The 27,148-nt window shown below is 41.5% G+C and overlaps 1 pseudogene; it reads right to left on the minus strand.

Moving 5' to 3' along the window:
- Window positions 1–15,698: 15,698 nt before the first annotated feature.
- LOC111821324 (UPF0711 protein C18orf21 homolog pseudogene) lies at window positions 15,699–17,097 on the minus strand (annotated as a pseudogene).
- Between the last annotated feature and the right edge of the window lie 10,051 nt (window positions 17,098–27,148).

The following is a 27,148-nucleotide window of genomic DNA, read 5'->3' on the forward strand; positions in this document are numbered from 1 at the left end:
GTAAGGGAGTAGCTCCCAAGCTGCGCAGTACTGCTCGGCTAAATGTGGCTCCCAAGCTGAGAAAAGAAAAAGAAAACAAACAAATCAAAACAGAACAAATCAGAACAAACAAACAAAGCTCCTGGGGTCCCACCAGCGTGGCAGCACAGGCTAGGGGGCAGTTTCACAGTCGAGCGGTGTTTCACAGCCTTTCAGGAAGAAGCAAAGATGGCACACAGAGCCAGGTATTTGAGAGAAAGGAGGGGGAGGTGGTGAGAGGTAAGGAAGAAATCTAAAGAAGCAGAAGAAAGCAACACCAGCAGCCAACAAATAGCATTTGGAGCTGGCCAGTGCGGGCAGGTGGAATCCATGTGGCTCCGGGGTGAAGCCAGTGCTTCCCAGCGAAGAGACTGTGGCCACAGGAAGCAGAGGAGGCTGAGTGGGGGTGAAGAACGGTGGGGGGTGGAAAAGCATATATCGCTGGTTACCGGTTGTTCTGTCTCCTGCTGGAAGCTCCATGAAGCTGCTTTCTTGTACCCCCTGTTCACCAATCTCCGATAGGAGTCCAAGATGGTGGGTCTGCGGTGCATTAGTTGATAGGGGACCTCTACATGTATCTCTACTCACTCTCTGTTCTCTGTCACTTTGTTATTCCATTTAGTTCTTGGCTGAGTTATCTCTTCATTTGATAATTAGGGTTTCACGATTGACGTGTGTCTCTGTTTGACTTAGTTTTTTGTATCTTTGGGGTACAGGGATGGCGTGGTGCTTCTATCTGTAGCGCCATGTTGCCCAGAACTCTCCCTTCTGTCTTGAAAGCGGTGGGAAGAAAATGGGAAAAGGAAGGGAGGACAAGGACAAAGAAAGGACAGAACATTCTGAATTCATCGATTTGCATTTCTGCCTCTGCTCATGGTAGAGAACTCTCAGAGGGATTAAACACAAACACACACTAATACTTATGCACACACACACACAACAAAAAACTTACGGACGTTGTCTCATTCTTTTTTTGGCTGAAGGCAAAAACAGAGTCGATTTACTTCTTGTTCCTGCTCCCAAAGGTAGAGGAAAAAAAAACCCACCCAGCACCAGGTCCCCATCACTATAGACACTAGAATTCGGAAACCTAAAACACTCAGCATAATCCAGACTGCATAGAGTGGGTAAAGGCAGCAGGCGTAGGATCAGACAAACCAGAGAGAATGACGTGGCAGTGTCTGTCCTACATAGAGACACAGGCCTGCGTCTAAAGGGAACCCAGGAGATCATGGAGCCAGGGGTGATGGTAGACTCATCCCTCAGCTAGAAAGATTTCTCCCTGTGTGGGCACAGGATAAGCCCACTATTGTCCTCCCCTCATCCTGTGGAAACACGGGGACATGTGCCAGACTGATGCCCAAGACAAGGGCACAGCTAGGAGAAGCTACGAGTAGAAAGGGGGGATTTCTATGGCCTTCGTAGTGCTGAGACTTCACCCTCCTGACACCATGATCACAGACGGTTCAACTCCCTTTCTTTTCACTGCTTCACTCAGTCCCCTTCATGAGCTCTGGGGCTAACCCTGCCCTGGGGCTTTGCAGCTGTACTCCCTCCCTGACCTGGTGAAAATAATTTGGAAAAACATGTTTTGGGACTCTCCTTCTCCCTGGCCTCTATGATTTCATCAGGTTTTGTGGTCAACAAAGTTTCAGAGACCACCCCATCCTGAGATAGATGGTTCTGCAAATCTCTGCATGTCCCTGGGAGGAGCTGGGGTGGTTGTGTCAGAACACACCCCTGAAGGATTTGTCAGAGTTAGAAGGAGTCCGTGTTGTAATCAACAAATGGCCTTGGAGCATAATTCCATCTGATGCTTTAGCATCAGTCATTGATGATAATACCTGTGCAGCCACAGAAAGCACTTCACTACCATGTGAGAGCAACACTCACAGGTCCACATACCTTCCTGGCAGACAGGAGTGTCGTGATTACAGGCAAGAATCAAGGCAGCCCCTTGCCCCAGATTGACCCACCTCTTCCTCAGTCTGGTGTCCAGTGCAGTGCCCACTGACCTGGGTTCTCTGATAATTCTGGCACCATGTCCTCATTGTTACATGGTTTAATATGTCCCAACTAAAAGGAACCCTACTCTTGACCCAGCATCTCTCTCCTCTTATCATGCCACTTTCCCTTCCCTTGGTTTCTTCATGTGAATATTCTTTGGCACTCCAAGTCCATGAACCTGACACAGAGGAGGAAGAAGAGCCCACATTTCAAGGAAAGTGTCTCCAGGAGATACTTATTACAATGCAGCTCATTAATTTTTTGTCATGGTTCCTCCACGTCTCCAATTGGGCTAGTCAACTTCTAATTAGAAATGTGTCATTGTTTTAAATCCATGGCTGAGTTTTGCCCATTTTTATTCTATAGGTTCCCTGTAAGAGCACAGCTGTTTATTGCTTAAAACTATAATCTCCTCAGAGGGCATGAGAAGTGGCTGAGCTGGGATCAAAGCTCATTTTAAGATGATTCCAGGGTGGTCTCTTAACCACCAGTATATACAGACACATGTCATAATTTAATTTGCTTTGAGCAACATTCCCTCTTCTGTATGTCTGAAAAAACTCCTACCTTCCTTCCAAACTCAGATCAAATGACTCCTTATTTTTATAGACTTCCCTGGTCTTATCTGTCATTCATTGAATTGTGTCTCCTCCCCCTCCCCCCAAATACGTGTTGGGTTCCTAATCCCTATATCTTTGGGATGTAATTCTGTTTGGAAATAAAGTTTTCTAGTTCTATTTGTTATGCTAATGAGACCATAACAGTGTATGGTATGTCCAAATCTTAATCACTTCTGAGTTATAAGGAGCCACATAGACACAGAGACAAGGAAGCACAAATGGGAGAAAAATAGCTACTACATGAAGATTATCAAGGAACCGAGGAATGCAGGGCTACAGAAGCTAAAAGAGACAAGGCTTTTCCCCCAGAGCCCACAGAAAGAAAGAGCCTTCCCCTAGAGTTCGTGCCCTAAGTTAGGACTTCTAGCCTCCTAAACTGTGAGAAAATAAATTTCTGCTCTTTAAAGCCATTCACTTGTGGTGTTTCTGTTACAGCAGCACTGGGAAACTGAGACACTGTGATGGTTAAGATTGTATGTCAACTTGGCTAGACCATTATTCTCAGTGTTTTAGCAGTTGTATAATGTTGTGATCACCCCCACGATGGAATCTGCTGAGTGGTACTGGCGGAGGCAGGGCCTGTGGCAGCTCACCGCCGTCTCAGTTTCATCTCTCTGCCTTCCACTGGTTACTTTCTGCCTCCTTGCCTTGCCAAGGTTTTTGGCTTGTTCCAGACTCAGCAGCAGCCTCTTGTTGTCTCACCTCCGGTTCGTGGAACTTGAGCTAGCAGCTTACCTGTTGATCTCAGAATTCGTCTAACTTCTCAGCCTGCAAGCAAGAGTCCGGTTCCCCGACCTGCTGACTTTGGGTTCTCCAGACCCTGCAGCTACATGAATCAGGAGAAACCTTGCGGTCTGGTCTGCTGATCTTGGAATTCACTGACCTTCACAGCCTGTGAGCAGGAGCCCCTCTCCGACCTGCCGACCTTGGGTTCACCAGCTTCTGTGGGTACATGAACTGGGAGAGGCCTCTACCCTGATCTGTGGACTTGGGACATTTTAGCCTCTACAATTGTGTGAGCTATTTCCTTGATATAAATCTGTCTATGTATATATTTATATGCTTTACTGGTTTTGCTTCTCTAGAGAACCCAGCCTAAGACAGATACCATCCCAGGCAGAATTATGCACTCTATCCTCTGGGTACCCAAAGCATCAGATATTACATCACTGATCATACTGTACTGAACTGATTTGTTTACCTGCTTATTTTCCCCATGAAACTAAGTTCTTTGGTGATCAGAGCAAGCTATCTTTAAAAATATGGTCTTATATCAGAGGTTGCCTTTGACAAATGCCAGTGGATACTGTTTCTTACCACCATAGCGCCTGTTTCTACAGAAAAGGATCTTACTTCATTCATTGTTTGTTATTAGTCTCTCCCACTGAACTCTGGTTTCCAAAAAAAAAAAAAAAAAAAATGCTAGAACCAGTTCTGTGACCAGATCACCACTATAACCATGGTGTCCAGCCAAAAAAAAAAAAAAAAAACAACCACCTTCAAGTAGATTCCAACTCCTAGTGACCCTGTAGGACAGAGTAGAACTTCCCCACAGGGTTTTCAAAGCTGTAAATCTTTATGAAAGCAGACTGCCACGTCTCTTTCCCAAGAAGCAGCTGCTGGGTTCGAACCACCTACCTTTTGGTTGGCAGCCGAGTGCTTAATCAATGCACTACCAGGGCTCCCAAGGTCTGGCACAGTGCTCAACAAATATTATTGAATGAATGAGTGATAAGCTGGGACTCGTTTAAGAAAGGCTTTGATGTGATGGGAAATCTAGGATGGGGAGTAATTGATGGATTACTGGCCATTAGTGTGAGAAAATAGGTTGTACAGAAAGGAATTATGATTCAGGAGAAATAGACAGAGCACTCAAGTTTCTGGATTAGTCGGGTCAGAGAGATCAAAAGATGTCCTCTAAATCTCATCCTTACCTACCCATCCTAAGCCTGCCAGCCTGGACACATCTCAACAAGGCTTACTTTTAGTGGGACATTTCTCATTAAGAGCACTACTGAGTCCACCAAAGTTGATCCACATATCCTTAAATGGCAGCTTCTCTAACTGTCTGAAGATGGTGATGGATATTGCTTTGGTAGCAATGCTGTGAACTACACAGTAATTCAAAACAATCTGGGTTTGCCTGAGTGATGTGGCATTGCAGATGTGAAAATTTATTCCTGAGTAAAGTGAATTCCTCCTCTTGGTCTTCGGGTCATCCTCCTTGTTCACCTCTTTCACTTCACCAATATTTTTTGGAGACTGACGATAGGCTGAGCAGAATGACTTACCCCTGCCCTTCACACTGGGGCAAGGCTACCCACAGGTAACTCTATTCCATCTCATGCAACTAAGCCTCCAATGAAAGCCGGTGTAATGGACAGCCATTTTCCCTCTATCGAGTTTATTTGACTCCAACGTGCTACCAACCAAGTGCTGCTCTATAGTTAAGGCTACTTGTGTCCTCATCCTGACCGTTCTACCCATGCAGATCCTTTAGATTCTATCAGATACCAAATTCTTGTCTAGAAATTTGAGAACAATCATATTTACGTGTTTCCTGCCATGGCTTGCTGCTTCAGCCCCATCACCCCTTACATTTTTGGGAAAAGTCTCCTTAGTTACTTTGCAGCCTGTTTGGGATTCCACCTCCACTTGAGCCCCAGGATGCCTGGTTTGGGGAGTATTGTGATATTTTGCTGGGGCTATTGTTTGTTTTTGTATTGTGGTTTTGGCAAAGAACATTGAACATACCATGGACTGCCTGAAGAACAAACAAATCCATCTTAGAAGAAATACAACCAGAACGTTCCTTAGAAGGGAGGAAGGGTGAGACTTAGGCTCACTTACTTTAGGCATGTCATTAGGAAAGACCAATTGCTAGAAAAGAACATCATAGTTGGTAAAGTAGGGGGTCAGTAAAAACAAGGGAAATCCTCCCTGAGATGGATTGACACAATAGCCTCAACAATGGGCTCAAACGTATCAAAGATGATGGAGATAGTGCAGGACAAGGCAACACTTCATTCTGTTATATATAAAGTTGCTATGAGCTGAAGCCAACTCTATGGCAACTAACAACAACAACAAGATTTTCGTGTTCCTAGCTTGAATAAGACCAGTTAATCTGACTATTATTCAAATTTACACACCAACCACTAAAATCAAAGAAAAAGAAATTTAAGATTTTTACCAACTTTTGCAGTCTGAAATTGATCAAACATGCAATCAGGATGCATTGATAATTACTGGTGATTGGAATGTGAAAGTTGGAAACAAAGAAGAAGGATTGGTAGTTGGAAAATATGGCCTTGGTATTAGAAATGACACCAGAAATCTCATGATAGAATTTGCAAGATCAACGACTTCTTCATTGCAAATACCTTTTTTTCAGCAACATAAATGCTGACTCTATACATGGACCTCCCAAGATGGAATACACAGGAATCAAATTGTGATTCTGTGGAGACGATGGAAAAGCTCAACATCAGTCAGAACAAGGCTAGGGGCTGACTTCAGAACAGACCATCAACTGCTCATATGCAAGTTCAAGTTGAAGCTGAAGAAAATTAGAACAAGTCCACAAGAGTCAAAGTACAACCTCGAGTATATCCCACCTGAATTTAGAGACCATCTCAAGAACAGATTTGAAGTGTTGAATACTAATGGCCGAAGATCAGACGAGTTGTGGAATGACATCAAGGACATCATACATGAAGAAAGTAAGAGATCATTAAAAAGACAAGAAAGAAGAAAAGACCAAAATAGATGTCAGAAGAGACTCTGAAAATTGCTCTTGAACGTCGAGTAGCTAAAGTAAATGGAAGAAATGATGAAGTGAAGAAGCTGGACAGAAGGTTTCAAAGAAGACAAAGTAAAGTATATTATAATGAAATATGCAAAGACCTGGAGATATAAAACCAAAAGGGAAGAACACACTCAGCATTTCTCAAGCTGAAAGAACTGAAGAAAAAATTCAAGCCTTGAGTTGCAGTAGTGAAGGATTCTATGGGGAAAATATTAAACGATGCAGGAAGCATCAAAAGAAGATGGAAGGAATACACAGAGTCACTATACCAAAAAGAATTGGTTGATGTTCAACCATTTCAGGAGGTAGGATATGATCAGGAACCGATGGTACTGAAGGAAGAAGTCCAAGTTGCACTGAAGGCATGTGAAAAACAAGGCTCCAGGAATTGACAGATACCAGTTGAGATGTTTCAACAAACAGATTCAGCACTGGAAGTATTCACTCATCTATGCCAAGAAATTCGGAAGAGAGCTGCCTGGCCAACTGACTGGAAGAGATCCATATTTCTGCCTATTCCCAAGAAAGGTGATCCAATCGAATGCAGAAGTTATTGAACAGTATCAATATCACATGCAAGTAAAATTTTGCTGAAGATCATTCAAAAGAGGCTGCAGCGGTACAACGACAGGGGACTGCCAGAAATTCAAACTAGATTCAGAAGAGGACGTGGAACCAGGGATATCATTGCTGATATCTGATGGATCCTGGCTGAAAAAGCAGAGAATACCAAAAAGATGTTTACGTGTGTTTTATTGACTATGCAAAGGCATTCGACTGTTTGGGTCATAACAAATTATGGATAACACTGTGAAGAATGAGAATTTCATAACACTTAATTGTGCTCATAAGGAACCTGTACATAGATCAAGAGGCAGTTGTTCAAACAGAACAAGGGAATACTGCGTGGTTTAAAGTCTGGAAAGGTGTGCATCAGAGTTGTATCCTTTCACCATACTTATTCAGTCTGTTTGCTGAGCAAATAATATGAGAAGCTGGACTATCTGAAGAAGAATGGGGCATCAGGAATGGAGGAAGACTCATTAACAATCTGCAACATGCAGATGACACAACCTTGCTTGCTTAAAGTGGAGAGAACTTGAAGCAGTTACTGATGAAGATCAAAGACTACAGCCTCAGCATGGATTACACCTCATCATAAAGAAAACAAAAATCCTCACAAGTGGACCAATAAGCAACATCATGATAAACAGAGAAAAGATTGAAATTGTCAAGGATTTCATTTTACTTGGATCCACAATCCATGCCCATGGAAGCAGCAGTCAAGAAATCAAATGACGCATGCACTGGGCAAATCTGCTGCAAGAGACCCCTTTAAAGTGTTAAAAAGCAAAGATATTACCTCAAAGACTAAAGTGTGCCTTACCCAAGCCATGATGTTTTCAGTTGCCTCATATGTATGTGAAAGCTGGACGATGAGTAAGGAAGACTGAAGAATTGATGCCTTTGAATCATGGTGTTGGTGAAGAATATTGAATATACCATGAACTGCCAAAAGAATGAACAAATCTGCCTTGGAAGTACAGCCAGAATGCTCCTTAGAAGGAAGTATGGCGAGACTACATCTCACATACTTTGGACATGTTATCAGGAGGGATCAGTCCCTGGAGAAAGACATCATGCTTGGTAAAGTAGAGGGTCAGTGAAAAAGAGGAAACCCTCAAGGGGATGAATTGACACAGTGGCTGCAACAATGGGTTCAAGTATAACAATGATTGTGGGGATGGTGCTGGACCGGGCAGTGTTTCATTCTGCTGTACAAAAGGGTCACTATGAGTTGGAACCAACTCTACGTCACCTCAGAACAACAACAGCTTGAATCTTACCAATTTGACTAAAAGGGTCAGTGGGAAGTGTTTGCTTGGGAGTGTGACCAAGTTTCTTGCTCAAAGATGTCAAAAACTGAGCATGCATGTTGCTGCTCCCCCATCCTATGACTGTGACAGGCATCACTTATTGATTATGGCATATGGTTCTGCATCTGTGGAGAGAGCAGAGTATGGTGGAAGGTGATGGTCCTGGTCATGAAGGATTCCCTTGGGGGTTAAGAGTGTGACCTGGAGAAAGCCAATTCCAGCACAGACCAGCTGCAGGACATCTGCCCACAAGAAATAAGGATGAAGTCCCAGACCTTCCAAAGAAAGCATATACTCCTTTCATGATTTAATGGAATGGACACTTGTTTTGTACCACAGGGCTCTTAAGGAAAAGCAGGAAAAGTGCCTTATTTGTGCTGGGATCCTGCTCCAGTTTCTGTTGTTTGTGGGGATTCGGTTGGGTGGCGGATGAGTTGTGGGACAGAAAGAGAGTCAGGTGTTCCAACAATAACCCAGTGTCCCCTTCCTACAAGACTGGAACATCACATGTTGTTGATTCTTCCCCTCACCTTGGGCTGAAGGACACGTACAGTTTGACTGAATTCCAAATGAGAGCTCCTCCCAATATTCCCTAACACTCATGTCCCAATATTTCAACAGTTCCTACAGGACTTTCCCTGGGATGAGAATGGTGTGTGATTGAGGGATGGAGAATACAGGAAAGAGTTTGGTCTTCCAGGGGCTCAACCACATAAGAAGGAGGAAGCTCTTATTGGGTGTGAGGACTTTGGAGAAAGATGTTGAGATGCCAGATACATGAGGTCTGTGTCCATGCAGTCAAAATGTGAATGAAGCGGTGCAGGGAGTGGGGAGATAAATAGGAGAGATGGAAGAACTATTTCCATTCTTAATGAGCAGGGATGGGATCCTTAGATGTTGCCCAACAATCAACCTTTCTCCAGATCAAGGAGACCACTTCCATAGATGAGGAGAAACAGACAGTGGGAGCTAACCTGACCTAGGCTTGCTGGTGGGTGATAGGAATCAATCCACCCTGGTCCCAGCACTTGCTGATTACTGAGGGACTTGTGTCTGGTTCCCCCGCAATTCAAATCATCCACCCTCATGGCAGGCCGTGTGCATGTTCTCTCCTAGTGTCTGTCTGTGGGTGTGCCTAATCCTCTCTTTCACCACACACACACACACACACACAGACATCATCCCTACAGTATTCCCAAGCAAAAGCTTTCCCAAACACAGCTGCTCTGTGCTGCATCATCTTCTTTCTGTTCTGTTCAGGAATCACTGGGGCCCCTTGGGCACCAGTTGATGTACATAGTAAAGGTTTCTGGAGCTTCTCTTTGTGAGAAATTGTAGTCCTATTTCCTGCACCTCTGTAGAGTCTGCACCTTGATCCTTCACTTCACCTCAGAGAAGTGTGTCACCACTGAACCCAGGCGCACACATTGAAGACATGTGTAGAAAATGTTCCTGTTGTCTTTGGTTGGTAGAATAGTGTTCTGTCAGAGAGAGACGTGGAGTAAATACTCCCAGTGTGATCAAGATGGGGAGGAGACAGAGGACTTGTCATCAAGGACTCATGGGATTGGTAGGCCCTGGTGGTTTCATAATGGGAAGAGTCTACAAGGTGAGAGAGGTTTTAGCATAACTCAGCATGATGGTAATGGAACCAGAATTACTTTTATCTAATCCAATTAATATAACCTGTTCCCCACTAACTCCTCAATCCAGTAAGAATTGCATAATAATGATATTCTCTATTATATCCTATTCATTCATTCTCTGGAATCATTATTCTCTACATATTGTGTATTTTTACATGGCAGAAGTAAATTGAATTTTGAAATGAATGGGAAAACATATCCAAACATGATCAATTCCCAAAATCATGGAATTATACATGACAGAGTCGACTATGCTATACACAAATTTGTAAAAATCATCTTGGATATTTACATATCCCAGAGTGGGAAGCAAAATGTGACAAATGAATCTAACTCTATTACACATGTATGGCATAATCTCCCTGACAGTGTGAGGGAAAAAGGAGCTAAACTAAAGACCTTTGCAGACCATGTTTTTCTGGAAACTATAAGGCTAAATACAAGAAGAACTGCAAAGAAATACTGCTTTATTTGGTACATTTGTTACTCAGAGCAAAATTGTTTAGCAATTGTGAAATTACACATGTACCGGGGTTGAGCAAATACATAGATAAATTGCCCATAATGGGAACCAAGCTTCTCACCGTCAGACAAAGACCATTATACTTAGTAAGGAGGGGGAAGGCTAGAATGAAAATTAGCAGAGATAAAGAAGGACATTGCCAAATGATAAAAGGGAAATTCAACAAGAAGACATAGCGATCTGAAATGTGTATACACATAACCACAGAACTTCAACATATATGAAGGAATAATGAAAGGTGAAGCAGAAATAAATCACAAGGATATGGAAGTCAGTAAGTATACATAAAGACCTGAAACAAACTAGCAACTATCTTGACCTAATCGACTTTTAGTGAAAACTGCAACCAACAACAGCAGAAGATACATTGTTTCTAAGCGATCATTAAGTACTCAACAAGATAGACGGCATGCTAGGAGCATTAACAATGAAATAAAATGAATAAGAAATGTGATATATTCAGCCATTGGAATAAAACACAGTAACAACAACAAAAAAAAAAACCAAATTACTGCTATATGCAACAACATAGACAAAATCTGACAAACATTGTGTTGGCTAGATAAAGTCAGACATAATACACTTCATATAGTGTGATTCCGATTATACGAAGTCCAAGAATAGGCAAATCTTATCTCCGGCAATAGTAGTCAGAACACTGGTTACTCCTGGGGTGTATATCAACTGGGAAAAGGGCACGAGGGAATCTTGTGTGCTAGAAAATTTCTGTAACTTGATGTATATCCAGATCTAAAAATTCATGACGTTGTACACTTTAAATTAGTACACATTATGCACTTTATTATGTGTGTGTGTACCTGAGAAAAAAGTAAAAACTGTTTATAATTGTCATTTTCAAAGGTACCTCACCTTTTACCTACTGTTCCTCAGAACAACTGGTATCTTCCTGCCTCTCATCCTGGAAAACGCCTGTCTTAAGTGTCCTCAGCTCTTGGAGAGATCAGACCAGGTTTGCAGAGTTGGTGACCTGCTCCTACGGAGAGATACTTGATATGCAAGAGACGACAAACCTTGGAACAGAAGCAAAGTTAAAGAATTCAACAATTCTAAAGATAAACAAATATTTAGAAGGAGCAAACACATTATTTCTCTAAAGTATATGGTAAATTTTTTTTCAAATGGCCAAATATCCAAATATCAACTTCCTCTGCTCTCCAAGGGTATTAGAAATCTTTGACTACTGAAATCTGCATTTGAGCTTATATACGCGTTTAAGAAAGCCTAGGATTTTTCTGTAGAGGAAATACAGACAGTTGTGGACAGATCCCCAAGTCCAAAGGGAAGGCACTGAAACCAACGGTCGCTAGGTGGAACCCTTCGAGTCCGCGCACGGAAACCCTCCACTGCGGCACCGAGAGTCCAGAAACCGGAAGCGGAAGTGGGAGTGGAAAGGTCGGTAGCTCTGTTTGGTCGCCACCTTAGGTGTGAGATAGGTTTCGTATCTGTAGGCGTCCAGCCTGGTCCCCAGGCAGGTGCAGCCCACGGGGCTTAGGGCTCTGCTCCTGCTCTTCTGCGCACTTTTGGCCTCTGCCCTCCCAGAGCCGCGGGACTTCCTGTAGCCGGGCTGTGCCGGTGCCTCCCGCCTCCCCCGCTCTCCTCCTGCCTCCGAGATCCCGGCCCACCAGGACGGAGCTGCTTTCTGCACAGCCGGGGTCGGCACGGCCGAATAAATAGGCTAGCGCTGTGTTTCTTGGTGCATTAACAGGTAAAATTGTGGGAATCCCGCTGAGCAGAAGTGTGGTTCTCAGATCAGCAGTGTCGACTTCACCTGGGAGTTAGTGAGAAATGCGGAGTCGGGAAGCTCTTGGAAGCTCAGGGTGGTTACCCTGGGTCTAAATGCCGTACTCCCACCCTGTCGTACGCGCCGCTCAAAATGCTGCCCTTTGTTTTCTGTGCTTCATCAGGCAGCACTTTCGTTGAGAGTTGCTGGTCGTACAAAAAGTAAGATTATGGTGAGGAATATATCCTTCCCTAATTTAATGGTTATAGGTATTTAAGATAGATGAAGAATTTAGAAACGAGTTGAAACTAGTAGGTGCATTTAAAAAAAAAAAAAAAAAAAAGCTCATTGCCATCAAGTCGCTTCAGACTCATAGCGACCCTATAGGACAGAGTACAACTGCCCCATAGAGTTTCCAAGGAGCAGCTGGTGGATTCAAACTGACAACCTTCTGGTTAGCAGCGGAGCTCTTAGATACATTTAGTACCATATTTATCCCAAATTCAAGAGGAAAATATTTAGGGGCACGTTTCATGGAATTTCTTTGGCTGTAAAGCAGACATTTTCATCGTGATTGTGTGCAAAACAATGTGGTCAACCCTAGTTGGTCTGCAGGTAAAATGTGATGTGGCCGAACAAGCTTCATTTAGGCGATAAGAGATTTATGGAGATCACACACCCATCCAAGATCTTAAAGTTGCTGAGACAGGATCTGTGCATGTGCAGGTTCGGATGCTGACTATTCAACCACAGTTTTTGCTACCAAGGAACCACACTTCTTAATAGGTTGAAGGCTTCTTGGAGCAAAAGCCATGCATATTTCCAATGTCAGAACAGCAGATATTAGGACTGAGGGCAAGATGGGAGGCATATGTAATGAAGAGGAGACCTGGTGACTCAGTGGTTACACACTCGGCTGCTAGCTAACAGAAAGGCTCGTGGTTCCTCTTAAGCATGAACTCTACTTCCTCCCTCCCTTCAGCCCCTGGTAACCACTAATAAACTTCAGTCTCTATATGCTTGCCTATTCTAGATATTTCATATAAGTGGGGTATACGATATTTGTCCTTTTGTGTCTTAGTTCACTTAGCATGGTATTTTTAAGGTTCCTCCATATTGTAGCATTTATGAAAACTTCATTTCTTTTTAATGACTGAATAATATTCCATTGTATGGATAAATTACATTTTGTTTATTCATGCATCTGTTGATGGGAATTTCAGTTGTTTCCACTTTTTAGCTATTATGAATAGTGCTCCTGTGAACATTAGTGTAAAAGTACCTTGTTTTAGTTGTCTAGTGCTGCTGTGACATAAATACCACAAGTGGGTGGCTTTAACAAACAAATTTATTTTTTCCCAGTTTAGGAGGCTGAAGGTTCGAATTCACATTGCAGGCCCTGGGGGAAGCCTTTCTCTCTGCCAGCTCTGGTGGAAGGTCCTCGTCTCTTTGAGCTTCTGCTCCTGGGCGATCTTCATGTGGCTTGGCATCTCTCTTCCGCCATCTGTGCCTGCTACCTTGCTTGTTTATTCTCTTTTATATCTCAAAAGAGATTGACTCAAATTGCACTCTACACTAATCCTGCCACATTTACATAACAAAGACAAAACCCATTCCCAAATGAGATTGTAACCACAGGCACAGAGGCTAGGATTTACAAATATTTTGGGGGAACACAGTTCAATCCATAACATCCCACCCTTTGGCCCCCCAAAATTCATGCCCTTGCAACACGTAAAACACGTTCACCTCCATCACATCGTCCCAAAAGTCTTAAATCATCTCCAAGTCCAAAATCTCATCTTCTGAATCATCTAAATCAAATATGGGTGAGACTTTAGGCATAGTCCATCCTGGGGCAAAACTCCTCTTCATCTGTGAATCTGTGAAATCTAGACTACAAGTTGTCTGTTTCCAAAGTAGAATAGTGGAACAGGCATAAGGTAGATATTTCCATTACAGATGGGAGAAATTAGAGGGAAAGAAGGGAAAACAGGCACCAAGCAAGTTCAAAATCCAGCAGAACAATTTACATTAGCTCTGAAGGCTTGAAAATAATCCTTTGTTCTTTGGAACCATCTGGACAATGACCTTGCCCTCCAGACTCTGGGTGTTGGCCACGATCTCTGGATTCTGGGTGGAGGCCCGTGAGCCATGGGATTCAGCTCCGCCTTCCAGGCCCACTGGGATGGCAACTCTGCTCCCTCAGCTTTGGGTGGCTCCTGACGCTTGTGAATGTCAGGCCCACACCCCAGAACCGAATTAGTGAAGATTTGACTCTTCTAAACCTAGAATACCATGACTCCACCCTTTGAAACCAAGGCAGCCCTGCTTCCTTCCAATGCTCCTTCCAACAGTTCTGCTGATCTTTGAATTGCTTCAGGGATGGTCCTCTTCTTTTCTTGGAGAACAACAGATGTAGCTCCTTTGGCCTGTTTCCTACCTGTAGAATTCCAAGAGGCAGTGTTCTTTCCTTTCGTTCTTTCTCTGTCCCTTCAGTTTAAGGTGATGGGTTTTCTTTTTGTTTGTTTTTTTAGTTCAAAGAATCTAAATCATTTATTTAAAGAGCTTTTTAAAAGATAGGTTGAATACAACCTTAGCTTCTCATTAAAAAAAAAAAGCGTATCTGTGTTCCAAAAAAGATTTAAGAACAGCTAAACTGTTCCTATGTTGTGTTCTGATGTAATTTTTAGGCCTAGAAATAAGTCTTCACCAGAGCTAATTAAAATGTCACTTAAGGTGAAATATTACTATAGGAACAATAGAAGATTGTAAAAAATGAAAATTTCCATCTCATTAAATCATATATAATCAAGAATGTCCTAGATATTTACTTTTATACTAGGAATAATGTTCGGATCTTACTAATATAGTTATACAGATGATTGTGGGAACATAAGGACACATACAGTTGATCCTTTTTCTGAATTAGCAGTAAAGTTATGGATACCCAGAAGAAATCTTCACAGGTTCCTAGACCTCTTGAAAAGGTCTCAGTTTCCTTAGAAAGAAAATGACATAAATAATGAAAACTTCTAATTAAGAGAGAGGAATATAAGAATACCACTCTATATCTGTGTATGTCTTTACTACTTCCAAGGACCTTTCATATTTTTTTTTTAAAACTGACTGGGAGGTAAGCAGGTTTCAGTTATTCCAGTGAGGTGTTTTCCCCATAAACACTGAAGGGTACCAAGAAAACTTTGCTCTTGGACCTGCTATTCATGTATTCAAAGAACAAATAAAATTTTAAAAATATTGTCTTTCTGATGAGCTTTTGTTGTTGTTTTTAGGTGTCATCAAGTCGGTTCCGACTCATAGCGACCCTGTGTACAATGGAACGAAACACTGCCCAGTCCTGTGCTGTCCTCACAGTCATTGTTGTGCTTGAGCCCATTGCTGCAGCCACTGTGTCCATCCATCTCATTGAGGGTCTTCCTCTTTTTCGCTGACCACCTGCTTTACCAAGCATGATGTCCTTCTCCAGAGACCGGTCCTGAAGCAAGGATGGCAAGACTGTGTCTCACATACTGATTAGCTTTAGTTTCAGAAATTACGTTAGACATTTCTTCTTTTCAAAATCAATCCTTTACAGAGAAAACAAGAAATTTCCCAAGTCCATCTTTGGATTCTTTTGGGATTCTTGCTGATCCTGGTGGCGTACTGGTTAAGAGCTTGGCTGCTAACCAAGAGGTCGGCAGTTCAAATCCACCAGCTGCTCCTTGGAAACCCTATGGGGCAGTTCTGCTCAGACCTACAGGGTCACTATTAGTCAGAACCAACTCGAAGGCACCTAATAACAACAGCAAGCAGCATTTTTAGTTGAGAGAAATGTTTCTTTGTTTTGCTCATATTCTTTGAGGAAGAGAAAGTGGGTGTTGACTGTCAAGATGTAGGTGTTCTGAAAGTCAGTGCAGGGCTCTTGCCCTTGGACAGACATGTCATGATTAGAGCCTTTCTCGCTGGTGTCTTCAGGATGGGTCTAGTTCTAGGAGTGCTAGGATTACTCTTCAATGATGACAGAAAGCTTCTGCTTTTACCATGTTTAACTGTTGTGTTGCATGTTTTACAAGTAATAATACACTCTTGAAGTCTGTACTTTTTCACAGTTTTTGCTGTATTTTGGGTGTCACTTTGGGCTTGGGTTTGAGGCATATTTGAGAGTTATCCACCATCAGCAACTGGAAACAGTATGGACATGTTTCTTCAAGTGTTCTTAGCATAAGTTGACAAACCATAGGCCCAGCTGGAAGAGAGAAAAAGACTCCTGGGGGGGTAAAGGCACGCCTCTCCGCTGCTTGCCTCCTGCTTCCCCTCCCATCCTTAAAGGAAATAGCGGGCTTGGCCCGGGCAGCTGGCTTGTAATTTCCGAGCCACAGGCTCAAGGTAGTGCTTTTGCCTCATCGTCACCACAAGGAGATGCCCGCTGATGAGTTTTCTGCTGTGGTAGTTGGTTAAATTCATCAGTCACCAGCTTAATCCCTTTAACAAATGATTGTGTAGCCACATCCTTGGCGAAAATTCTAGGACATGTGTCCTTAGTTTGTACAACAGAATTTTCCAAATCTTTTAAGTTTTGTTTTCATTTTGCAGTTCCTTTTTAAGTCCATCTCTTTCTTCTCACATTTTGCTGTAAGAGGCAAGGAGAAACTATGCGGCCCATTTAAGATCTTGCTTAGAAATCACCTCAGCTAAATATCCAAGTTTATCACTTACAAGTACTGCCTTCCACCAAACATTTAAACATAATTTAGACAAGTTCTTTGCCACTGCATGAAAAGCATCGCTCTTCCATTGTCAAATCACATGTTCATCATTTTCTTTTAAAGCCTCACCGGAAGCACATTTAACATTTCTAGCAACATTCTGTTGCTGGGGCCATGTATATATATATATTTTTTTATTGTGCGTTAGTGGAAAGTTTATAGAGCAAATTAGATTCCCATTCAATAGTTTGTACATAAAGTGTTTCATGGTCTTGGTTTCATTCCCCACAGTGTGTCAGCACTCTCCCTGTTTCCACCCTGGGTTCCCTCTTACCTTTCATTCTGATTTTTTACCCCTTCCTGCCTTCTCATCTTTGCTTTTGGGCAAATGTTGCCCTTTTGATCTCATATAATTGTTTTAAGGAGCATGTTCCTCTCAGGTGTTATTGTTTATTTTATGGGCCTGTCTATTGTTTGGCTGAAAGGTGGTCTTTGGGATTGGCTTCAGTTCCAGGTCAGAAGGACATCTTAGGGCCATAGTCTCAGGGGTTCCTCCAGTCTCTGTCAGACCACTAAGTCTGGTCTTTTTTGTGAATTTGATTTTTTGTTCTACATTTTTCTCCTGTTCTGTATGGGACCCTCTGTTGTGATCCTGGTCAGAGCAGTTGGTAGTGGTAGCCGGGCACTATCTAGTTTTTTTGGTGTTGGGGTTGTGTAGGCTGTGGTTCATGTGGCCCATTAGTCCTTTAGACTAATTGTTCCCTTGAATCTTTGGTTTTCTTCACTCTTCTTTGCTCCGGACGGGAAGAGATCAATAGTTGGATCTTAGATGGCCGCTCACAAGCTTTAAGACCCCTAACGCTACTCACCGAAGTAGGATACAGAACATTGTCTTTATGAACTATGTTGCGTCATCTGTAGTCCTTCGCCTTTGAGCCTAGGGACTTGATCCCGGGAAGTGTTTGGTTATGTCTAAGAGATTTCGATGACTATGTCCTTGGGTGCTCTTTTGTCTATTAATATATGAGGAGCACCTACAGTCATGTATGTAAAAATATCCACCACCAGAGTGGCGTCTGGAGTCTTAAAGGCTAGCAAGCTGCCATCTAAGGATGCTTTAATTGGTCCCAACCACCTGGAGGAAAGGAGAATGAAGAACACCATAGACACAAGGACAAGGAAAGTGTTAGCCCAGGAGACAGAAAGGGCTGCATAAACCAGAGACTCCATCAGCCTGAGACCAGAAGAACTAGATACTGCCCAGCTACCACCAGTGACTGCCCTGTCAGGGAGTACAACAGAGAGTCCCTGATGGAGCAGGAGAAAGGTGGGATGCAGAACTCAAATTCATGTAAAAAGACCAGACTTAGTGGTCTGACGGAGACTGGAGGAACCCCGGCAAGCATGGCCCCTGGACGCTCTGTCAGTCCAGAACTAAAACAATTTCCAAGGCCAACTCTTCAGACAAAGATTGGACTGGACTCTGGGACATAGAATCATGCTCATGATGTGTGTGCTTCTTAGCTCAGGTAAACACATGAGACGAAGTGGGCAGCTTCTGTCCGGAGGTGAGATGAGAAGGCAGAGAGGGTTAGGAGCTGGTTGAATGGACATGGGAAATCCAGGGTGGAAAGGAGGAGTGTGCTGTCACAGTATGGGGAGAGCAATTAGGGTCACATAACCATGTATGTATAAATTTTTGTCTGAGAAACTAACTTGAAATGTAAACTTTCACTTAAACTACAACAATAAACAAAGAAAAGAAAAAAAAAGATTACAGCTAAGAAGACCCTATGAGGAAGTTCTGCTCTGTCACATGGGGTTGCCATGAGTTGGAATCAACTTTAACGGCACCTAACACAGTAACAACAAGTGTTGTATCAGGGAGCCTTATGGCAAAGGTCAACACAGATAACTAGTCATAGAAACTGGAGTTCAGGGTAAAAAATGCGGTGCCAAAAGTATAGGAAAAAAATAGATCATTCATTTGGGGAGATGTGATTAATAGGCATTTCTCTAAGGCAGAGACCCAGTTATTTAGAGTACAAGGAAAAGCAATACTCAATTACTAGGACTGAGAAGCAAGATCAAAAGGGGAACAGATACTCCTTACCTGGAGCTCCTTAAACTTCTTGTCCACAGCAGGGTTAGTTACGTATGTGAGGGCCACAGTACACTAGACATGGCAATTAGATCCACTAGCCTCAGACTTACCTGGAAATGTGATGACAGTATTTTATGAGTCCTTTCTTTAGTGTTACAATATAGTTCTGACAACAGAAGCTCCGGTTGAGAGAACTGAAAGGATTTGAGCTACATGGATTCCACCATCCCCATTCACCTCCTATATCTTGGTATTTGTCATATCACGTATTTTTCTTTAAACATGAACCATTCTTATCAATAGCTGTAACATCACGTGTTAACTCCAATAAAGAGAACACAAAATAAAACCAAGACATTACAAAAAATATATATATATATATATCCACCACCAAACTTGTATCTGCTGGTGTCTGTGTTCCCTTGCACCCTCCCACACCTCTTGGCATATTTACCTGTGTATCCATTCTTAAGTTATTGTTTGTTAATACTATTGTTGCATGATTGTTTATGCTATAGTAGTTACCATAGCTGCCCTTCATTTTTGCGTTGCTTTCAGCATCCTTCCTCTCTTGGTCATGTTGTGCTGACTTTTCCCATATTGTGTATTGCCTTTCCCTTCACCAGTATTAACACTTGTCTTCTATCTATTTGGTAATTTTCCCTCCCTCTCCCTCCCATCCCTGGTAACCATCAAATACTTTTTTTTCCTGTGTGTAAACCTTTTATTGTTACTTTATAATAGTGGTCTCATACAGTATTTGTCCTTTTGTCATTGACTAATTTCACTCAGCATAATGTCCTCCAAATTGATCCGTGTTATGAGATGTTTCATGGATTTTTTGTTATTCTTCATTGAGTAGTATTCCATTGTGTATATGCCACAGTTTGTTAATCTGTTCATCTGTTGATGGGCACTTAGGTTGTTTCCATCTTTTTGCTATTGTGAATAATGCAACAAACATGGGTGTGCATGTGTCTATTCATGTGATGGCTCTTTTTTCTCTAGGATGTATTCTTAGAAGTGGGATTGCTGGATCCTATGGTATTTCTATTTCTGGCTTTTAAAGGAGGCTCCATATCATTTTCCATAGTGGTTGTACCATTTTACATTCTCCCCAGCAGTTTACAGTAGGAGTTCCAACCTCCTTACAACCTCGCCAGCATTTGTTATTTTCTGTTTTTTGATTCATGCCGGTAATGTCGGGGTAAGATGTTATCTTATTGTAGTTTTGATTTGATTCTCTAATTGCTAGTGACTGTGAGCATTTCTTCATATGTTTGTTAGCTGCCTGAATGTCTCCTTTGGTGAAGTGTCTTTTCATATCCTTTGCTCATTTTTTAATTGGATTATTTGTCTTTTTATTGTTGATGTGTTGAAGTTTTCTATAAATTTTAAAGATTAGACCCCTGTTGGATGTGTTGTAGCCAAAATTTTTTTCCCAATCTGTAGGTTCTCTTTTTACTCTTTTGGAGATCTTTTGTTGAATGTAAGTGTTTAATTTTTAGGAGGTCCTGTTTATCTAGTTCATCTTCTGCTGTGTGTGCATTTTTAGTTATGTCTGTTATTGTGCCTATTTTTTCCTCTATGATCTTTATAGTTTTAGGTTTTATATTCAGGTCTTTGATCCATTTTGAGTTAGTTTTTGTGTGTGGTGTGAGGTATGGGTTGTGTTTCATTTTTCTACAGATAGATATCCAGTTTTGCCAGCACCATTTTTGAATAGACTGCCTCTTCCCCATTTAATGGTCTTTGGTCCTTTGTCAAAGATCAGCTGTCCATAGGTGGATGGATTTACATCTGGGTTCTCAGTTCTGTTCCATTGGGCTATATATCTGTTGTTGTACCAGTACTAGGCTGTTTTGACTGCTATAGCTGTGTAGTAGGTTCTGAGATCAGGTAGTGTGAGGCCTCCTACTTTGTTCTTTTTTAATATTGCTGTCTTAGTCATCTAGTGCTGCTATAACAGAAATACCACAAGTGGATGGCTTTAACAAAGAGAAATGTATCTTCTCACAGTCTAGTAGGCTAGAAGTCCAAATTCAGGGCGTCAGCTCCAGGGGAGGCTTTCTTTCTCTGTCGGCTCTGGAGAAAGGTCCTTGTCATCAATCTTAACCCTGGACTAGGAGCTTCTCCACATGGGAACCCTGGGTCCAAAGGATGCACTCTGCTCCCGGCACTGCTTTTTTGGTGGTATGAGGTCCCCAGCTCTGCTTGCCTCCCTTTCCTTTTGTAAGATAAAAGGTGGTGCAGGCCACATCCCAGGGAAACTCCCTTTACGTTGGATCGGAGATGTGACCTGAGCAAGGGTGTTACATCCTGCCCTAATCCTCTTTAACCACAGGCAGAGATAATGACTTATAACACATAGGAAAATCACAAAATGGAGGACAACTACACAGTACTGGGAATCATGGCCTAACCAAGTTGACACATATTTTGGGGGGACACAATTCAATTCATGATGATTGCTTTAATTATTTGAGGCCTCTTACCTTTCCATATAAAGCTAAAGGATTAGTTTTTCCATCTTGTTAAAGAATGCTGTTGGGATTTGGATTGGGATTGTATTATATCTATGTATCACTTTGGGTAATATTGAAATTTTCGCAGGGTTAAGTCTTCCTATCCAAGAGCATGGTATGTTTTTCCATTTATGTAGGTCTCTTTTGGTTTCTTGCAGTAGTATTTTTTAGTTTTCTTTGTGTAAGTCTATTATGTGCCTAGTTCAGTTTATTCCTAAGTATTTTATCTTTTGGAGGGCTATCGTAAATCGTATTGTTTTCCTGATTTCCTTGTCAAAGTTCCCTTTGTTGACGTAGATGAATCCAACTGATTTCTGTATGTTGATCTTGTATCCTTCCACTTTGCTGAATCCTGTTAATCCACTTTCTTGTGGAATCGTCACGATTTTCTACGTATAGGGTCATATCATCTGCAAATAGGGATAGTTTTACATCTTCCTTATTAATTTGGATGCCCTTTATTTCTTTTTCTTGCCTTTTTACTCTAGCTAGGACTGCCAGTACAACTTTGAATAAGAGTGGTGATAAATGGCGTCCTTGTCTGGTTCCTGTTCTCAAGGGGAATGCTTTCAGACTCTCTTCATTGACGATAATGTTGGCTGTAGGTTTTGTATAAATGCCCTTTATTATGTTGAGGAATTTCCCTTCTAGTCCTATTTTGCTGAGAGTTTTTATCAGGAATGGTGTTGGACTTTATCAGATGCCTTTTCTGCGTCAATTGAGATGATCATGTGATTCTTTTCCTTTGTTTTATTTAGTGGTGGATTATGTTGGTTGATTTTCTAATGTTAAACTATCCTTGCATGCCTGGTATGAATCCCACTTGGTTGTGATGTATTATTTTTTTAATATGCTGTTGAATTTTATTGTCTAGGATTTTGTTGATACTTTTTGCATCTATATTCATGAGGGATATTGATCCATAGTTTTCTTTTTTAGTGATGTCTTTGCCTGGGTTTGGTATCAGGATTATGTTGGCTTCATAGAATGAATTTGGTAGTATACTCTCCTTTTCTATATTCTGGAATAGTTTCAGTAGGATTGGTGTCAACTCTTTTTTGAATGTTTGCTAAAATTCTCCAGTGAATCCAACTGGACCAGGGCTTATTTTGTTGGGAGTTTTCTTTCTTTTTTTTTTTTTATGACCCCTTCAGTTTCTTCTTTTGTTATAGGTCTGTTCAAATTTTCTATCTCAGTTAGTGTTAGTTTGGGTAGGTCATGTGTTTCTAGAAATTTGTCCTTTTCTTTTAGGTTTTCAAATTTGTTGGAGTACAATTTTTCATAGTATTCTGTTGTGATTCTTCTTATTTCAGTTGGTTCTGTTGTAATGTCACCCATCTCATTTATTATTTGGGTTATTTGCATCTTCTCCTGTTTTTCTCTTGTCAGTTTGGCCAGTGGTTTGTCAATTTTGTTGATCATTTCAGAGAACCAGCTTTTAGTCTTGTCGATTCTGTTATTTTTCTGTTCTGTTTCATTTATTTCTGCTCTAATTTTTATTATATCATTTTTTCTAACAACTGTGGGCTTCTTTTGCTGCTCTTTTTCTAATAGTTTGAGTTGTAGGATTAATGCCATATGTATTCTCTAAGATGACAGAGACTTTATAGCTCTCCTCACTTCCTTCTGAGCCCTCACCAGAATTGCCTTTGACATACATTATTCCACCAACAGTCTCTTCAAGATGATCTAGGTTTTACTATTGTTGTTGTTAGGTGCTGCCAAGTCACTTCTGACTCATAGTGACCCTATGTACAACAGAAGGAAACACTGCGCGGTCCTGCCCCATCCTCACAATTGTTGCTATGTTTGAGCCCATTGTTGCAGCCACTGTGTCAATCTATCTCATTGAGAGACTTCCTTTTTTTCACTGACCCTCTAATTTTACCAAGCATGATGTTTTTCTCCAGGGACTGGTCCCTCGTGATGCCTCATAATGAGCCCAAAGTACATGAGACAAAGTTTCACCATCCTCGCTTCAAAGGAGCATTCTGGCTGTACCTCTTCCAAGACAGGTATGTTTGTTCTTCTGGAAGACCACGGTATATTCAGTATTCTTTGCCAATACCATTAGGCACCTTAAACCATAATATTAGGCATTTTAAACCATTTAATATTAGGCACCTTAAAACTTTTTCAGTCTCTACCCATTACCTAGTTCCAAAACCACGTCCACATTTTAGGTATTTGTTAGAGCAGCACCCCACTCTGGGTAACAAATTCTGTTTTAGTTATTTAGTGGTGCTATAACAAATACCACAAGTGGGTGGCTTTAACAAACAGATTTATTTTTTCACAGTTTAGGAGGCTAGAAGTATGAATTCAGGGTGCCCAGCCTAGAGGAAGGCTTTCTCTCTCTCCTGGTTCTGGAGGAAGGTCCTTGTTTCTTTGAGCTTCTGCTTCTGGGCAGTCTTCCTGTGGCTTGGTGTATCTCTCTTCCCCCATCTCTGCTTGCTAGCTTGCTTGTTTAATCTCTTATATCTCAAAAGAGATTGATTCAGGATGCAGTTTACACTAATGCCACTTTATTCACATAACAAAGACAACCTATTGTCAAATAGGATTATAACCCAGGCATAGAGGCTAGGATTTACACACACATATTTTGGGAGTACACAGTTCACTCCATAACATACCTGTTTGAGTACCTGCTTTCAAACTTGTTGGGTGTATACTTCTTGTTGTTAGGTGTGGTTGATTTGATTTTCGACTCATAGTGACCCCATGTTACAGAGTAGAACTGGCAAATAAGGTTTTCTAGTATGTAATCTTTATGGGAGCAGATCACCATGTCTTCTTTCTCCTGTGGAGCTGCTGGGTGGGTTCAAACCACCAATCTTTGAGTTAGCAATCAATTGCTTAATCCTTTGCACCACCATTGCCCTAGGGATGGAAATTTATGGCTCATAGGTAATTGTATTTTTCACTTTTTGTAGAACAGCAGACTTTTCCATGGAGGCTGCTCCGTTTTAATATCCCACCAACAAATTTTCAACAATTTTCTCTGACTCTTGTTTGTTTCTGTTTTCCATATAGTATCCATCCTAGTAGGGGTGAGGGGGTATCTCATTTGATTTTGGTTTGCATTACCCTAATGACTACTGGCATCAAGCATCTTTTAATGTGTTTATTGGCCATTTGTATATCTTCTTCGGTGAAATATCTATTTAAGTTTTTTCCCATTTTTAAAATGGTTTGATTGGAGGAGTTCTTTTTATATCCTGGCTATTAAATCTTTATCAGATATATGATTTCCAAGTATTTTCTCCCATTCTGTAGGTTGTCTCCTTCACTTGGTTGATAAAGTCCTTTGATACACAAATTTTTAATTTATCTATTTTGTCTTTTGTTGCTCCTGCTTTTGGCATCATATCTAAGAATCCATTGTTGAAAACTAGTGTGTGGAAAAACTAAATGTCCTTATTTTTTAAAATTGTATAAATATTGCATGTTTCAAAAAGTTCAGAAATGAATAGAGGAAAAATGATCATCAAATACCAGTTGTAATCTCAACATCAGTAGAAAAGTGCAGTTCCTTTTAGTTTCCCCTGTCTTTCCCTAGAGATACGCTAAAACTACTCCCTTTTGGATGGAGTTCCCCTTGAAAACATGACTGGTAGTGTAGTCACTTCATGCCACATTCAAACTTTCCTTCAAACTACTGAATTTTTCTATTTCAGAATCTCAGATAACACCACAATATCAAGTTGCAGTTCCTAAAGGCCTAATCTGTGCCAGAACTGCACCCTTCCTTTCCTCTAGCTTGAAGCTTCAGAAGTGAGAATGGAGCCTTTTTCAGAAATCACAGTTTGATTCTTGGTGGCCAGGAGGCGGCAACCTAAAGGTCGAGATCCGGGCTCATGGATACCAATGGACTCAGACACCAAACCCTTCCCATAGTCCACCTGGGGCACTAAGGAGTATATAACTCTGAAATCTAACATGTCCAAGACAGATCTTTTAAAATCTCACCTGACAAATTTACTCTTCACTTGGCTTTCCCTTACCAGTAAGTGACATCAGTATCCATTCACTAGTTTAGGGGAAATAGTCCAAGCTATTCGGAGAGATCTACATCATGAAAACAGCCTCTGAACTTACTTCTTTTTCTCTTGTCACAAGGAGGTATAATCTCCACCTAGCAGCAAAGGCATATTTCAAAAATATAAACCAAGTAAGCTATCAATCACGTACAGAATACCATCCATATATTTTGCATTGACCAGCAAGATCCTACATGGTCAGGTGTACGCATAACTCTCTGACTTAAATTTATAACAGTCACCCTCATTTTACATAAGGTCTGGACACATTTTTAAAAAACTTTCAAAGATGTGAAGATTTTTCTTGCCTTTCAGCCTTTGCACCAGGTATTTCCTCTAATTAGAGGAAAACTTTATAACCATAGGAATCTGATAATCCTTATTACTAAGGCCTCACTTCAGATGCCGCCTTCTCAGAGAGTGCCCCTCCTGCCTCCTCAGTTGCTCCCACTCATTTCTGTGTGGAAATATCATTCCAGGCTTCAGAATGAGATAAATCCAGTTTAAGATGACCTTAATCATGTAAATACAACCAAATTGAACTGAATGTTAACTTCGCTTTTGTCAGTTGTATATCCTATGTGACAGGCTTCCAGCAGACAAAAAGCTGTGAAGCTCCACATTGTGGTGATGGCAGCCTTCACACCCTCTCTGCTGTGTTGGTCACTTTAGGTTCTGTTGAGTCCACTAGAGCTGTGGTGTCCACTATCTAAACCAAAACCCAAACCCATTGCCATCAAGTTGATTTTGACTCACAGTGACCCTATAGGACAGAATAGAGCTACCCCATAGGGTTTCCAAGGAGTAGCTGTTGGATTCAAACTGCCGACCTTTTGGTTAGCAGCCATAGCTCTTAACCACTGTACCACCAGGGCTCCATCCACTAGCTAGTTGTGGCTATTTCAAGTAAAATTAATTAAACCTAAAGGAAAAACTTGAGTTCCTTAGTTGCATTAGTCACACGTTAAGTGCTAAATAGCCGCATGGGGCTAGTGGCTACCATATTGGACTATGCAGAAATAGAACATCTCTGTCTTCAACGAAAATTTCATTGGATAGTGCTGTTCAAGAATATATACAACAGGTGATGATCTGTGTGTGTCCTCAGTGATCAGTGTCATAGGCTAGAAAGAACAAGAAAAGAAAATACAGACTGCCCATAGATTTACAGTCTAGCATAAAGGACAGGTTTAAATAAATAATGAAAACCCAGGAACATGTAATATATATAATAAAAGGACCTAACCCGAGAGTGAGGTTAGACTGCAAATTATTTTTCTTCTTCTTTTCTTTTTAATTGTTGTAGTTTAAATGAAGTTTACATTTCAAGTTAGTCTCGCATACAAAACCTTATACATACACTGTTATCTGACTCTAATTGCTCACCCCATTCTGTGACATCACACTCGTCCTTTCCATCCCTGATTCCCCATGTCCAATCAACCAGCTCCTAACCCTCTCTGCCTTCCCATCTCACCTCCGGACAGAAGCTGCCCCTTTGGTCTCTTGTATCTACTTGAGCTAAGAGGC

The sequence above is a fragment of the Trichechus manatus genome, unplaced genomic scaffold, assembly GCF_000243295.1.
Source record: "Trichechus manatus latirostris isolate Lorelei unplaced genomic scaffold, TriManLat1.0 scaffold00077, whole genome shotgun sequence".
Classification (NCBI taxonomy): domain Eukaryota; kingdom Metazoa; phylum Chordata; class Mammalia; order Sirenia; family Trichechidae; genus Trichechus; species Trichechus manatus.